The sequence below is a fragment of the Carcharodon carcharias genome, chromosome 9 (assembly GCF_017639515.1).
Source record: "Carcharodon carcharias isolate sCarCar2 chromosome 9, sCarCar2.pri, whole genome shotgun sequence".
NCBI classification, from domain to species: Eukaryota; Metazoa; Chordata; class Chondrichthyes; order Lamniformes; family Lamnidae; genus Carcharodon; species Carcharodon carcharias.
Window position 1 is genome coordinate 86,354,930 of NC_054475.1, and position 17,709 is coordinate 86,372,638.

Below are 17,709 nucleotides of genomic sequence, written 5' to 3' on the forward strand. Positions count from 1 at the left end.
TTTAGCTCTCCCGTCTCTTTTTGTATCTGTTTGCTGCCTCCTGGAAAATTGAACATTCCTGTGACTTCTCTGCCAATTCATTGTTCAGCTTGTTCAGAGAAATGTTGAATTTTTTCTGTTTCTCTTCATAATTTTCCAGAGGTACAAACTTTGTCTTGAGGGAATCTTGTAGTTTGTGAAGCTCTTTCAACAGGTTTTCTTTTTCCCTGCGAAGGTTCATCACCTCGTCTCGAATTCTGTCATCAAGCAGGGTCCCTTCAAGTTTTTTCCACTATTCTTCTAGGTTTTGGCCAAGACAGCCTGTATTTCTTCAGGTTGTTGAGTCTTTAAACAATCCTTTGTCAAACAGGAACACTTCCAGCTTCCTTTTGGAATCTCAGTGGCCAATCAAGGTTGATTTCCCAATTTTGCTCTAGAAGGTTTGGTCCTCTGCCTCTCAATACCAACACTGGTAGCTTTGCCGATTGGCTTCCCTGATAGATAGTTACTCTGATTATGCCTCTCGCTCGAATGTCTTCACCCGTATATATTTTTAACTTGGCAGATGTTTCTTCTAAACTTAATTGATGTTCACCATCATTCAAATCTCTGAAGGTATGTTCCCCAATTACTGTAGTGGAATCTCCTGTGTCCACTTCCATTCTAACAGGTTTGCCATTAACTTTCACTGTTACAAATATTGGTTCTGTCTTTCCAACTTTCAGATTAAACAACAATTAAATGTCAGAATTTGTTGTTTCAGGCTCTTCTACATTGTAGATTTCATTGGGCTTCTTCTTTCGTTTACATGACTGTTTGAATCTTTTCTTGCACTGCATCATTATAGGCTCAATTTTCCCCCATCGGGGGGGGTTATGCAGGGCTGGGAGGGAGCGAGCGCAAACCTATCAGCACCTCCAAACACATGCGTACTGCCATTTTACGTGGGCAGGCCAATTAAGGTCCGCCCAGCGCGACGCTCACTTGGAAGCGCTGTGCACCTCCGTGCCTCAGGGAGATTAGTTAAAGTTTTTAAAAGCTAAATACAGAAAAGTAAATATTATAAGCCATGTCCACCCATGTGATAGGAGCATTAATGAAAAACTTTATTTAATTTATAAAAACTTTATGAAACCTCAACCCGCCCGAGTTTCACGAAAAATGCAAAGGCCACCAGGGCTCTTCGCCTGCCCACCAACCATAAGGTTGGACAGTCAGCTCATTTAATTATTTCAATCAGTTTTTAACAGGCCTTAATAAGCCTTTGACAGTTCGGCAGTCACGCAGCCAAGTCAAAATGACTAAATGTCGAAATCTAAATGACGCGTGGTGATGTCGGGATACCCACCCAACATCATTGTGTGTCATTTTATGTGTCGGCAAGCGGGCCCCGCCCCCCCGCTCGCCGACCATAAAATTCTTTCCTATGTGTCCATTTCTGTGACAATAATAGCATTTGATTTTTTAAACTGCCAATCGCTAAAAGACTTCTTATTTCCATCACTATTAGAATTATTCTTCGATTTCACTGTCAAGTTATTTTACCTCATTCTTTGGTGAACTGCTTCTCAGCAAAGTCTTGCATTTTCGTGCTCTTTTCAGCTGAGGTTTCCCACCCGATGTGGCAATTTTGCGCACCCTTTATTGCTTGTGAATCTCTTACTGGGCTTTCCATGGCCAGCACTATCTCTAACACCTTCTTGAAATCCAGATTCACTTCGGACAATAATCTTTTCTGAATAGTGTCCTCTTTCACACCACACACTAAACGATCCCTGAGCCTGTTGTTCAGAATGTACCGAACTCACAATGTTCCATTAGCTGCTTCAAATTTGCCACGTGGCATGCAATTGTCTCACCCGGTGCTCTATTTTGCAAATTAAACCTGAACACCTGTTTCATGATTGAGGGCTTTGGTTGAAAATGACCCTTCACAAGGTCCACAAATTCATCGAAATTCTTTGAATCTGGGGCACTGGGTGTCATCAAACTTCGAATCAGACTGTAGGTTTTACTCCCACAAGTACTCTTCTCCCATAATCTCATTCACTTGAAAAAAGAGCGTGAGGTATTCTTTGTAATGATACCAATCATCTGTGGTTGGTTCAAAAGGACCAATACTCGCAAGTTGTGGCATTTTCAGAGGGGATAACTTCTTCAATTCTAATGGAGTTTGCTACTTACAATTACTGGGCGAGGTACAGTGCCGATTTATTTCTAACTTGATTTCTTCTGTTCAATCCTGTTTTATCCTTGTCACCAGCTTGTTGTAAGGGTGGCCAAAGGGTGCTACTATTGATGATAGAGTTGAATTGCAGACACTTCTTGGGTAGAAACGTTACATTTATTTACAATATACTCAGCAACAATTACATGTGTGCTTTGAACTCTAACATTATCTCTACACTGACTAATAGGGATAGCCTGCGCTACTCTCCTATTGGTTACTATAGATCATGTGATCTTCCTTAACAAGTATTATTCTTAAAGGTACATTACACATTAAATAAAACTGTAATTACTACAACCAGATAAACTGGAGCCAAGGTTGGCAGGAAAAACTGTAGTTGAACAATAGGATACCTCTCTGGCCCTCACATACTGATTTGAAATGCAAGAATTCCAAATTTTAAAGAAAACAACAGTTTATACTGCATGAGAAGAGTGTGTTGATTGGTTGGCAAGTGGACTCTGTTTGGTAGAGGTGTTGCCATGAAGAATGCAACAGAGAACAGTTAACTGCCCAATCCTTGTTTAATTGATACTGATAATGGCTGATTGTTAGACAGGAGTGGGAATAATGAGAATTTGGACTCATGCCCTCACCCTGTTGTTACCATTCAGTTTTATTCTGAACCCTGTAAAAGAGGCAGGTGCAGGAAAAACTGGCCTGGATTTTCACCAGCAATTTCACTGGGGGCAAAAAAGACAGAAAACTGATGCGAATGTGTCCCACCCTGAAATCAATTCCAAGAAAGGTCCAACACAGATATTTGGGTTTGATCTACTGTTGTGGAGGGGTTTTGATGTCAAAAGTTAAATTTTAATTTTATTTGCTGGACTTAGACCTGGAGCTTTTTTAAAAGGCAGTTTCAACTATTGAAATAAAGACTTAATATGGCTGTCAGAGGTCACCTGACCTACCTGCAACTGCAAGCTGGTCAAGTTTTTGGAAGCTTCCAACATGAATTACAAATGGACATGCCTAGCCAACCCTTCTGTGGAATTTCACATCTGTTAATGTCAATGATTACTTCAAAGACGGACTGAAACCTTAAATAGCTGTCACAGTTTGCATCACATAAAGCTACATTCCAGTTAATCAGGATGGCGGTGGAGAGTCTACAGAGACATTAGTTACCCTGGATGTGTTGATATCTTCTTCCTTGTTCATCAAGTGGAGGAATTAGCCATTCAGAAATGATGACTTGGACACTAAAAAATTATTCGCCAAGGCCATACCCTAATGGCCAAGATCTGTTGAGATGTGACATTACACCATTGCCATGGAGATACAGGTCACATGATCAAAACTACTTTTTGAAATTCCTTTCATTAAAAGACTCTGCTTGCTTTGCAGCAGTCTGTAGAAATAACATCAGAAACAGGAAGAAAAACAGAAAACTATTAGTCCCTTGTCTCTCTCCCTCTCTTTCCCTCTCAACTAAGTTGGGCCATGTTTGCTTATATCAGACTGTGGGCTGCAAACAGAGAAATACCAAAGAAGAGTTTGATTTCTACACCAGGAAAGAAGAAACAACAGTTGCAGCTTCAAATTTAAAGTTTTTGAATCGCTACACCCCAGACCAGGTTGACAACCAGTGAACTTTTGATTTATTTGCCTTTTCTTGTTGAATCTTGATTTGGCCAAAAGTTAATCGCCTTTTCTTTGTAGCTTGCATTTGTGTCTGTGTGTTGCAAAAGTTGGAACGTGTGTATATCTTTTTTAGATATTGTTAATACCTTCACCTGGCTGGGTTTTTACCACACAAACTAACACCTTACTTTTTTAAATTCAAGAAAGCCTGTCTGAGTTTGTTGCAATCAGCATGTAAATAGTTAAACACATAAACTGAATTTCCACATTCATCTTTTTAAGTTTCAAAACCATGTTGTGATTAACTGAGGAATGGGCAAAAGAAGGGGAGTCTATCCAGCCTTACTTACCCAGCTCCAAGTAGTGAAGAAATTCAGGGCTTGGATGTTACTGGTGTCATAATTGTATGTTCGTACACGTTGGCATTCTGTGGTTTTCACTGCAATGACAGATCCTACGTTTCCTGGTGAAAAAATTAATGCAATTTCTGCTGGGAGCAAAGATTGTGGTTTCACTCCCAGCACTGACCCTATAATGAATTCCATGCAAACTAATTGACTCTGCTGAAATAGAGTATTCCCTTTGTGTCAGGTGTCATTTGAGGTTCTCAAGTGCCAGGTATTGAAGTGCTGGGAATAATGCAATAGGATAAGAGCCTGAATGTTTATTGTGGCTGATTTGGTACTGAGTAAATTTACAATCTGCAGTCACAATGTTCTGTCAATTATAACATTTAGTTCCTGTCCTAATATCAAATGGTCTATTTAGTAGTTTAACATCCACTGCAAATCTGCTTGAATAAACCTGTCACTCTCACATCCGGGGAATCTATTTCAATTTCCTTTACCATATTTTCCAGGTACGTTTCTTATTCCCTACACACTCATGCTGGCACTCGCTGGGGTGCCTATCTTTTTCTTGGAATCTTCCTTCGGGCAGTTTGCCAGCCTTGGACCTGCTACAGTGTGGAAAGTCATGCTGGTGTTACAAGGTGAATGTTTAGTGAACAGGATAAGCTCAGCAATAATTTAAATGAATAATAATGTTTATATCTTATTAATGCACTGGTTATAATTGTCCTATTAGATGGAAGTTTAAACCAAATCTATTTGCAAATCTCTTTGCAATTTGATCTGTTCTACCTTTCACAATGATCGTTGTTCAGTTATTAATGTTGATGTTAGTTTCATGCTTCATTTTACTAAATGTGTTGTTGATTGAGATTGTGTTAGTTTCACTCTTTTTATTTAGATGCAGCAACTAGTGATGAGATCATTGAAAAGAATTTAAGAATTTGAATAAAGATTTTCCAATGACATAAAGTGGAGGAGGGAATTCAGTCTCTTGTTGTGCAGTATTGTGCCTCTGGAATGTGAAACCTTATGAAAAATCCATACATAGTAGGAGATTTCTGAGAGAAAATTGGGAGCTGGTGTTCTACTTTGAATTAAATAAAAGCTAAATCACAACATGTGGTTTAACAGTACAGCTAGACCTGAGCAGCAGTGAGGGCTCGAGAACTGACCCTGTGTCCTTAGAAAGAATCAGCTGAGGATCCTATCAGTGATTACCATTCCTGTGAAATAGTAAATGTTTAGATTCTGAACATTGGGTGAGGACTGGACCTGGTCCCTCCTGGTTAACAATTAATGATGTTCAATGTTTCACTGTTTAGCTTCTTGAGAATCTCCACTTGGACAGGAGACCAGTGGACAGTGGAGCACCAGTGGGAACAACCCCCAGAATGAGTTAAACCTTCAGAAAAATTCCTGGTGGGGCTGGGGTGTGGCAGTGAGAAGGTGGTGAGGAGTTAACACCTGTTACAAATTAGACATTGACACCTTATGGGCAGTGAAGAAATTCTTTATCAAACTGATCAAACCAAGCACACAATAGGACAATGACAATATTTAACTTAATATGAACACAACAATATTCCTCTTTTCCATTCTTGACTGGAGTCCTAACTTGACTGGTATTCTCTTCTCCTCTGTAGATTTACTTTGACAACTGACTTCTTACAATCACCTGTGATTATATTCAAGGTCAGGGGAGACTAGTCATTGTCAGCTTGATGAGCTTAGACTGGAGGGAGAGAAGGTCAATCATACATAAGTGCCTTATTTCAACAGGTTCTATATATAATATATATGTATCTTTATATATATTTATACACATTTGAATTACATATCTAACAATTTGCATTAAACTGGTTGGGAATAAATTACTGAATTCAAGAGAATACATTTGTTTCAAATAAACAGTTTTTAAAAAATCTCAGTTCCTGTTCTTTGTTCTATTTTCAGGTGTGGGGATCACTATGTTCCTTAGTGAGGTTTTTATATCAAACTAAGTGAAACATTTATTAAGTTACAACAAATTAAACGCATACACATGGCTACAAATTACTACTGTCAGAACTTTTTAACAAATTCCCAAATTAATCTCCACTAAGGTAACAATAACCAATAGACTTAACCAGACATCAGGCAAAGCATTTTACCTTATTAATTAAAAATGAGGTTCCTTTCAATTTGGTTCTTTTGCAGACAGTTACAGGCTTACAGGCTCTCATCTTACATTCCTCTGTTCTGTACACACAAACGCCCTTCTGTTATACCCAGCCTTCCCCTTTGAATGTAAATTCTCATTGTATCACCAGGTTATTTGAACCCCTTTCATAGTAACAATTTTATTAGTAATGTAAACATTGCTTGGTGTCTCCTAGTTAGGTGCAAGATTTCACTCCCATTCTTGAATGCTCTACTGAACAAATTGCAAATGTACCCTCTACCTCTGTTTACATCTCAAAACTAGTATACATCAAAGCATCCAGACTAGTTGGCTTTAATCCAATTAAGACACACACACTCACACCCACAGACTAAACCTCTATTTAAAAAAATAATTTCCAATAACATTATATACACTAATGTCTCTTCCTAACACAGTCTGCATGAAAGAGAAAAATGGACAATAGTGTCAGTGACCATTTTCATTGTGATCAGATGGCAGAAATACTGGGATAGAAATCAGCAGCAGAAACCATGGGAAAAATTATCCCCCCGTTGGTGGGGTTGTGCGGGGGCAGGTGGGGGTGGGCGTGAATCCAATCGGCACCCCCAATTGGGGCCGCAATGCCATTTTACATGGCCGGGCCAATTAAGACCCACCCAGTGTGAAGCATGCGTGCGAAAAAGCGCAGAAACCTGTGCCTCAGGGAGATCAGGTTGATAATTAAAAACTGAAATAAAGTAATTAAAAACTTTTAAAACATGTCCCCTCATGTGCCATTGTCACATGAGCTGGGACATGTCAAAGAATTATTTTAAAAATTTTTATTGAATTTTAAAACGCTTCATGAAACCTCATCCCGCCCGTGGATGAGGTTTCATGATAAATGCGAAGGCCGCCTGGGCTCTTCGCCTGCCCACCAACCTTAAGGTTGGACGGGCAGCTCAATTAATTGCTTAAATTAGTTTTTAACAGGCCTTGATAGGCCTTTGACAGTTCGGCTGTACACCCGCCGAACTGGAAATCTAAATGACTTGTGGTGACATCAGGATGCCTGCCTGATGTCATCACGCGTCATTTTACATGTTGGCGAGTGGGCCCTGCCCCTCCTCGCCAACAGGAGAATTCAGCCCCATGTCACTGAATCATTGGGATTTCAGGATAATGGTTTATGAACAAGAGAAATTCTTTAAGGTAACTAATTAATCTCCTCTTGGGTTGTGCACTGAAAAAATTATAAAGAGAAGCCTGGCTCTTCCTTCCTATAATTGTCTCTCTGCTGGCAATATATTCTCAAATTATCTCTCTTTTGCTGCCTGTGCCCCTGTTTTTCTTTTACTCCATTCATTCAGCCTCCAGAATTTAAATTCTCTAGAGCTCATTTTCATGCACCTTACCCTGTGTTAATGCAGCACATAGAAATACTGGGCCTTGGGCCTCACCATCATGAAGCTGGTGCAGTGACTCACAGGTAAGTACTTACACCCGGCAGGTTGTCAGACATGTAACTCTTTCGAGTACAAACACGTTTCCATCTGTTTCAGATGAAGTTACATTGTTTCATAGTTTGCCATTGTGAGATTTGAACTCTTGATCTTGGGGTTACAAACCCAATACCATAACCACTTACATGTAGGGGGCCTGAAGTGTGCAACGACGATCGAAAGGTCAGGACGGGGGGATTAAGGGCCATGGGGTTGGAGGCAGGGTTTGGGCTTCGAGAGGATGTTCAGAGGCCGGGCCTAAATGTCAAAGGTCAGAGATCTCAGGAATGGGAACAATGATGATTGTGGGTAACTATGTCTCTTTTTATACAAGAGATTAAGAGTTAGTTTTCTCTGAGGCAGTCAGAAATGACAAACTGTTGTGGAACATGCAGCAGGTGTTAGGATCCTTATTTGCATTTACAGATGGCCTAAAGCCTGTTTCAGGGAATGGGTAAAGACATCTCTTGTCTGTCCTTATCCAGTGCAGGGGGAGGTGCACATCCAGCTGGAAGCATACACATGCATCCTACCCGCCATTTTGGGGGTCACAGCAGTTGCTGTTACCTGTCAATCAAATGAAAGTGGTTGCCTGAATAAGTGTTAGTTCCTGGGGTAGGAAATGTCTTAAATCTAACTTGGGCATAAGCCATAAGCTTTCCATATAAATAGGTAATGTCTGCCATGGCACTGAGTGTAACATGACCCGAGTGCAAGTCAGGAATTTGGTGCAGGGATGGGGAGGAGCTGCTGCTTTTTATCTTTTTGGATTTTCTCCAGCAGCTGGTGAGTATTCTCCTTCTGTATCCAAGTAAGGGGGTGGTCACTTGCTATTACTTCAGCTACAGTTATTACTAGTTACTAATTAATTGAGTAATCAAATAAATAAATAGGTTAGACAGACATGGCAGAACAGCTGTTGTGCTGAAAATGCAACAAGCTCCAGAGTTTGTAACAGCACCCACAGTAAGGTCCATGTGCTGTAGGTACACTCACAGTACAGTCCATGTGATGTAGGTACACCCACAGTACAGTCCATGTGCTGTAGGTACACCCACAGTACAGTCCACGTGATGTAGGTACACCCACAGTGGAGTCCGTGTGCTGCGGGTACACCCACAGTGGAATCCATGTGTTGCAGATACACCCACAGTACGGTCCATTTGCTGTAGGTACACCCACAGTATGGTCCACTTGCTGTAGGTACACCCACAGTACGGTCCATGTACTGCAGGTATACCCACAGTGGAGTCCATGTGATGTAGGTACACCCACAGTACAGTCCATGTGCTGTAGGTACACCCACAGTACAGTCCATGTGATGTAGGTACGCCCACAGTGGAGTCCATGTGTTGCAAGTACACCCACAGTACGGTCCATGTGATGCAGGTACACCCACAGTATGGTCCATGTGCTGCAGGTACACCCACAGTGCAGTCCATGTGCTGTGGGTACTCCCACAGTACGGTCCATGGGCTGCAGGTACACCCACAGTACAGTCCATGTGCTGCAGGTACACCCACAGTGGAGTCCATGTGCTGCAGGTACACCCACAGTACGGTCCATGTGCTGTAGATACACCCACAGTACGGTCCATGTGCTGCAGGTACACCCACAGTACGGTCCATGTGCTGCAGGTACGCCCACAGTGGAGTCCATGTGCTGCAGGTACACCCACAGTACGGTCCATGTGCTGCAGGTACACCCACAGTAGGGTCCATGTACTGCAGGTACACCCACAGTACGGTCCATGTGCTGTAGATACACCCACAGTGGAGTCCATGTGCTGCAGATACACCCCCAGTGCGGTCCATGTGCTGTAGGTACACCCCAAGTGTGGTCTATGTGCTGTAGGTACACCCACAATGCTGCTAGGAAAGGAGTCCCAAGATTTTGACCCAGCAACAGTGAAGAAACAGCCACATACTTCCAAGTCAGGATGGTGAGTGGCTTGGAGGGGAACTTCCAGATGATGGTGTTCCCAAGTGTCTGCTGTCCTTGTCCTTCTGGATGACAGTGGCTGTGGGTTTGGAAGGTGCTGTCCAAGGAGCTTTGGTGAGTTGCTACAGTGTATCTTGTTAGTGGTACATACTCATGCTACTGTGCGTTGATGATGGAGGGAGTGAATGTTTGTGGATGTGGTGCCAATCAAGAAGCTGCTTTGTCCTGGATGTTGTCAAGCTTCTTGAGTGCTGATGGAGCTGCACTCATCCAGGCAAGTGGGGAGCATTCCATCACATTCCTAACTTGTGCTTTGTAGGTGGCAGACAGGCTTCGGAGAGTCAGAAGGTGAGTTACTCGCCATAGGATTCCTAGTCTCTGACCTGTTCTTGTAGTCAAAGCATTAATATGGTTCGTCTAGTTCAGTTTCTGGTCAATGGTAATCCCCAGGATGGTGATAGTGTGAGAATCAGTGATGGTAATGCCATTGAACATCATGGGGTGATGGTTAGATTCTTTATTGTTGGAGATGGTCATTGCCCGGCACTTATCAGCCCAAGCCTGGATATTGTCCAGGTCTGGCTGTATTTGGACATGAATTGCTTCAGTAGCTGAGGAGTCATGAATGATGCTGAACATTGTGCAACCATCAGCGAACATCCCCACTTCTGACCTTATGATGGAAGGATGGTCATTGATGAAGCAGCTGAAGATGGTTGGGCCAAGGACACTACCCTGAGGAACTCCTGCTGTGATGTCCTGAAACTGAGGTGATTAGCCTCCAGCAACCACAACCATCTTCCTTTGTGCTAAGTACGGTTTCAACCAGTGAAGAGCTTTCCCCCCACCACCCCACCTGCCCCCCAACCCCTGCCCGATTCCCATTGACTCCAGCTTTGCTAGGACTCCTTGATGTCACACTCAGTCAAATGCTGTCTGGATGTCAAGGTCAGTCACTCTCACCTCATCTCCGGGTTCAGCTCTTTTGTCCATGATTGAACCAGGGCTGTAATGCAAGCAGGAGCTGAGCGTCCCTGGCAGAACCCAAACTGGGCATCAGTGAGCAAGTTATTGCTAAACAAGTGCCACTTGATAGCACTGTTGATGACCCCTTCCAATACTTTACTGATGATCGAGAGTAGACTGATGGGGTGGTAATTGGCTGGGTTGGATTTGTCCTTTTTGTGTACAGGACATACCTGGATAATTTCCCACATAGCCAGGTGGATACCAGTGTTGTATCTGTACTGGAACAGCTTGGCTAGGGGTATGTCAAGCTCTGGAGCACAAGTGCTATTGCCGGAAAATTGTCAGGGCCCGTAGCATTTGCAGTATCCAGTGCCTTCAGCCATTTCTTGATATCATGTGGAGTGAATCAAATTGGCTGAAGCCTGGCATCTGTGATGCTGGGGACCTCCAGAGGAGACCGAGATCATCCAGTCGGCACTTCTGGCTGAAGATTGTAGCAAATGCTTCAGCCTTATCTTTTGCATTGATATACTGGGCTCCTCTGTCATTGAGGATGGGGATATTTGTGGAACCTCCTCCTCCAGTGAGTTGTTTCATTGTCCACCACCATTCACAACTGGATGTGGCAGGACTGCAGAGCTTAGATCTGATCCGTTGCTTGTTGGATTGCTTAGTTCTATCTTTCACATGCTGCTTATGCTGTCTGGCCTGCTAGTGGTCCTGTGTTATAGCTTCACCAGGTTGACACCTCATTTTTAGATATTCCTGGTGCTGCTCCTGGTACGCCCTCCTGCACTCTTCATTGAGCCATCGTCTATCCCCGGCTTGGTGGTAATGGTAAAGTGGGGGATTGCCAGGCCATGAGGTTACATGAGATTACGCATCTATGGGCCCATAAGTGGAAGAAATTTCAGGCCAAGAAATGTAAAGGTCAATCTGTGAGACTGTTAACATTGTGAAATGTAATTCTAAAACACATTCCACATTTTCTAGATCCCCTCTGCAATCTCACTCTGGGTGATGGATATTTTCAAATTGTGAACACAACATGGCTGCATGTAAACAATGGAACTTGTCCAAATGGATCAGAAATCAACATTCCTCACCAGGGCCCAAGTGAGCAATACTGGGAGTAAGTAATTTACTGTAGATAATTGCATCTAGGCTGTGGCATAGTGATATTGTCACTGGACTAGTAATCCAGAGACCCAGGGTAATGCTCTGGGGAACTAAAACGAAAATTGCTGGAAAAACTCAGCAGGTCTGAAAGCATCTGTGGAGAGGAATATAGAGTTAATGTTTCAATCCTTCTTCAGAACTGGTTCAGATTTCCAGCATCCACAGTATTTTGTTTTTATCTTAATGCTCTGGGGATTTGGGTTCAAATCCCACCATGGCTGCTGGTGAAATTTTGAATTCAATAAAAGTCTAATTATGACCATTGTCAATTGTTGTAAGGTGGCGGCACAATGGTATACAGTCGGGACGGAGTTGTCCTCAGAGTCCTCAATGTTGACTCTGGACCCCATGAAGTCTCATGTCACCAGGTCAAACATAGGCAAGGAAAATTCCTGCTGATTACCATGTACTGCCCTCCCTCAGCTGATGAATCAGTGCTCCTCCATGTTGGACATCACCTGGAGGAAGCACTGAGGATGGCAAGGGTGCAAAATGTGCTCTGGGTGGGGGACTTCAATGTAGCACCACTACTGACCGAGCTGGCCGAGTCCTAAATGACATAACTGCTAGACTGGGTCTCCGGCAGGTGGTGAGGGAACCAACAAGAGGGAAAAACTCACTTGACTTCATCATCACCAACCTGCCTGCCACAAATGCATCTGTCCATGATAATATCAATAGGATTGACCACCACACAGTCTTTGTGGGGACGAGGTCCCATCTTCACAGTGAGTATACCTTCCATCATGTTGTGTGGCACTACCATTGTGCTAAATGGGATAGATTTCAAACAGATCTAACAACTCAAGACTGGGCATCCATGAGGCGCTGTGGGCCATCAGCAGCAGCAGAATTGTACTCAAACACAATCTGTAACCTCATGGCCTGGCATATCCCCCACTCTACCATTACTACCAAGCCAGGGGATCAACCCTAGTTCAATGAAGAGTGCAGGAGGGCATGCCAGGAGCAGCACCAGACATACCCAAAAATGAACTGTCAACCTGGTGAAGCTACAACATAGGACTAATTGCATGCCAAACAGTATAAGCAGCAAGTGATAGACAGAGCTGAGCGATTCCACAATCAATGGATTAGATCTAAGCTCTACAGTCCTGCCACATCCAGCCATGAATGGTGGTGGACAATTAAACAACTCACTGGAGGCGGAGGCTCTACAAATATCCCCATCCCCAATGATAGGGGAGGGCAGCATGTCAGTGCAAAAGATAACACTGAAACATTTGCTACAACTTTAGCCAGAAATGCCAAGTGGATGATCCATCCCGGCCTCCTCCAGAGGTCCCCAGCTTCACAGATTCCAGTCTTCAGCCAATTTGCTTCATACAAACAAAGAGCAGGTGTAGGCTGTTCAGCCCCTTGAACCTGTTCCACCATTTAATAAGATCATGGCTGATCTGATAGCAACCTGAAATCTGCATCCCACCTACCCCCGATAACCTATCACCCCCTTGCTTACCAAGAATCTATCCACTTCAGCCTTTAAAAACATTCAAAGACTCTACTTCCACTGCCTTTTCAGGACCCTCTGAGTGAAAAAAAAAATTGCCTCATCTCTGTTTTAGATGGGTGACCCCTTATTTTTAACAGCGACTACTAGTTTGAGATTTTTCCACAAGAGGAAACATTCTCTCCACATCCATCCTGTCAAGACCCCTCAGGATCTTATATGTTTCAATCAAATCACCTCTTACTCTTCTAAACTCTAGTGGATATAAGCCTAGCCTGTCCAACCATTCCTCATAAGACAACCCATCCATTCCAGGTATTAGTCTAGTAAACCATCTCGGAACTGCTTGCAACACATTTGCATCTTTCCTTAAATAAGGTGACCAGTACTGTACACAGTACTGCAGATATAGTCTCACTAGTGCCCTGTACGACTGAAGCATAACCTCCCTGCTTTTGTATTCAATTCCCCTCTCAATAAATGATAACATTCTTTTAGCATTCCTAGTTACTTGCTGTACTTGTATACTAACCTTTTGTGATCCATGCACTCGGACACCTAGATCCCTCTGCACCTCAGAGCTCTGCAATCTCTCATCATTTAGAAAATATGCTTCTCTTTTATTCTTCCTGCCAAAATGGACAATTTCACATTTTCCCACATTATACTCCATTTACCAGATCTTTGCCCACTCACTTAACCTATCTATATTTCTTTGTAGCCTCCTTATGTCGTCTTCATAACTTACTCTCCCATGTATCTTTGTGCTATCAGCAAATTTGGCAACATATCTTCAATCCCTTCATTCAAATCATTTATATAAATTGTAAACAGTTAAGATCCCAGCACTAAACCTTGTGGCACACTTCTCATTATATCTTATCAACCTGAAAAAGAATAATTTATGCCAACTCTCTGCTTCCTATTAGCCAGCCAACCTCATATCCATGCCAATATGCCCTACACCATGAGCGTTTATTTTCCACTATAACCTGTGATGTAGCACTTTACCAAATGCCTTCTGGAAATCGAAGTACAGTACATTCACAGTTCCCCTTTCTCCACAGCATATGCTACTTCCTTGAAGAACTCCATTAAGTTGGTTAAACATAATTTCCCTTTCACAAAACCATGTTTACTCAGCCTGTTGACCTTGAGCTTTATCCAGGTGCCCTGCTACAACTTATATAATAATAACTTCTAGCATTCTCCTTGCAACAAATTTAGTCCATGTGGCATCAATAAATGGCTGAAGGCACTGGATACTGCAAAAGCATTGGGCCCTGACAATATTCCGGTAATAGCACTGAAGACTTCTGCTCCAGAACTTGCCATGCCCCTAGCCAAGCTGTTCCAATACAGCTTGAACACTGGCATCTACCCAGCAATGTGGAAAATTGCCCAGGTATGTCCTGTACACAAAAAACAGGAAAAATCCAACCTGGCCAATTACTGCCCCATCAGTCTACTCTTGATCATCAGTAAAGTGATGGAAGGGGTCATCAACAGTGCTATCAAGCGGCACTTGCTTAGCAATAACCTGCTCACTGAAGCTCAGTTTGGGTTCCGCCAGGGCCACTGAGCTCCTGACCTCATTACAGCCTTGGTTCAAATATGGACAAAAAGAGCTGAACTCCAGAGATGAGTTGAGAGTGACTGTCCTTGACATCAAGGCCGCATTTGACCGAATGCAGCATCAAGGGATCAATGGGAAAACTCTCCGCTGGTTGGAGTCATACCTAGCAAAAAGGAATGTTGGAGGCCAATCATCTCGGCTCCAGGACATCATTGCAGGAGTTCCTCAGCGTAGTGTCCTCAGCCCAACCATCTTCTGTTGCTTCATCAATGACCTTCCTTCCTTCATAAGATCAGAAGTGGGGATGTTTGCTGATGACTGCACAAGGTTCAGCACCATTCACAGCTCCTCAGATACTGAAGCAGTCCATGTCCAAATGCAGCAAGACCTGGGCAATATCCAGGCTTGGGCTGACAAGTAGCAAGTAACATTCGCACCACACAGGTGCCAGGCAGTGACCATCTCCAACAAGAGTGAATTTAAACATTGCCCCTTGACATTCAATGGCATTACTATCAATGAATCCCCCACTATCAACATCCTGGGGGTTACCATTGACTAGGAACTCAACTGGACTAGCCATATAAATACTGTGGCTACAAGAGCAGGTTAGATGCTAGGAATCCTGCAGTGCGTAACTCCCTCCTGACACCCCAAATCCTGTCCACCATCTACATGGCACAAGTCAGGAGTGTGTTGGAATACTCTCCACTTGCCTGGATGAGTGCAGCTCCAACAATACTTAAGAAGCTTGACACCATCCAGAACAAAGCAGCCCGCTTGTTTGGCTCCATATCCACAAACATTCACTCCCTCCACCACTGACACACAGTGGCAGCAGTTTGTACCATCTATAAGGTGCACTGCAGGAATACACCAAGGCTCCTTAGACAGCACCTTCCAAACCCACGACCAATACCATCTAGAAGGTCACGGAGAGCAGGTAGTTGGGAACACCACCACCTGGAAGTTCTCCTCCAAGCCAAGTCACCATCCTGACTTGGAAGTATATAGCCGCTTCTTCACTGTTGCTGAGTCAAAACCCTGGAATTCCCTCTCTAACAGCAATGGGGGTATACCTACACCACATGGATTGCAGCAGTTCAAGAAGGCAACTCACCACCATCTTTTCAAGGACAATTTGGGATGGGCAATAAATGCTGGCCTAGTCAGCGATGCCAACATCCCTTGAATGAATTTTAAAAACCCTATAACCTGCACAGCTGTACCAGTAGCTTCCTCTCGGCAATGTGAGTCGGGTGAAAGTCCTGTTTAATGAGTGAAAAGCTGTTTGATTTAGATAGCGGTGCTATTTACATCATACACCTGTTACAAAATACCACCACAGCAGGGGCCCTTTCATTAGTTAACAGCTCCCTGGTTTCTCACGCTGCAGGTTTACTTTAACAATATTTATACAGTGAGACATTCATTGCACATTTCATTATTGGACAGGAAGAGATTCACCACTAGAATTCATAAATACTAAATAGTTCCAATTATCTGTGACTGCTATCCCTTTCTCTGTGTTCTAATTGAATACAGTATTGTGTTTAACCCATAGACCTGAGAACTGAATTGAGAGAAACTGTCTGGGAGCAGGTACCATGTTTAACAATATGAAGGAGCTGAATTCATTGGGATGCACAGTGACTAACCCAGGGAGTTATAACAGTGCAATGTAAGGCAGTCAATGAAGCACTGTCCGGAACTTTCAAATCAAATCAGCTCTCCAGGGAATCTCATCAGCTCTCAGTGTTTAAACAGAGCTTTTTATTTGAAAACATCAATAGAAATAGAGAGAAATTATAACAGATATCAAATTTCATCTCAATTCTTGGCAACAATTCACTTCCAAAAGTAGAGCTGATTCTGTTTAAATTGAATATTGTTCAAATCCACGAACATTTGATTAATTACACAGCATTGTACCTAATTGTATTTAATCAACTCTATTCTTGTATGATGTTTTCTGTTGTCATTTTATTCAGTAAAGTGGTTTTATGCCGTACTAGTTCAATGGATGAGACTGGGGAGATAGTCTGGTATTTAGCCCTCTGTCTGCTTCTGGTCTGGCTGATTGTTGGGGCAGCGTTATCGAGAGGAGTCAAATCTTCAGGAAAGGTAAAACTATTGGTGATGTATGAATTACAAACTTGGAGCCCACGGGTCCATTCAATGTATTCTCTTGTTACTCACCAAATGAACATGTATACAGTTTCATGAGGGACTCACCAGTAAATTTGTTTGCATGATCAGCCACCCAACTTGCAGGCAAGATGATTTAGATTAACATCTACTATTGCAAAGTTTGTGGATGTACAGTGGTGTTTATTTGGAGGTGTTGTGGTGAGTTTCTGGATTTAGCAAGGAGTGTTCTTGTATCCTCACAGCAAGCTCACAGGAGTAGGTGACCTGTCCACACAAAGGTTGTCATTGTTATGAGCTGCAGTGACAGTGCCTTTGGGTCTGCAACTTAACAGGGAGATGGAGAGAGGTTAAGCTCTGTGCGATGCCCTCTGCCACATTGGAGCCAGACTCCTCCATTCACATTGACAGTGAGGGAGGCTCTCTTTTCAGTGTCTCAGCTGGTCATCATGGTTTTATTTGAGTGAAATGAGATTTGTCAGGACAATGAGAATGACAAAGAAACCTGAGGAGTAAAAGAAGTTAAATATGTTCATCACACTCTTATTCAATTTTCCTGTTTAAATGTGTTATTTCATTGATTATGGACTGTATTAAAATTAGAGTAATATTGTATTCTTTAAATACAGTT

General features: G+C 42.8%; 1 pseudogene; it reads left to right on the forward strand.

Moving 5' to 3' along the window:
- The first annotated feature begins 8,001 nt into the window (after positions 1-8,001).
- The window catches only part of LOC121282440, a 34,649-nt pseudogene continuing 24,941 nt past the window's right edge, over positions 8,002-17,709 (forward strand).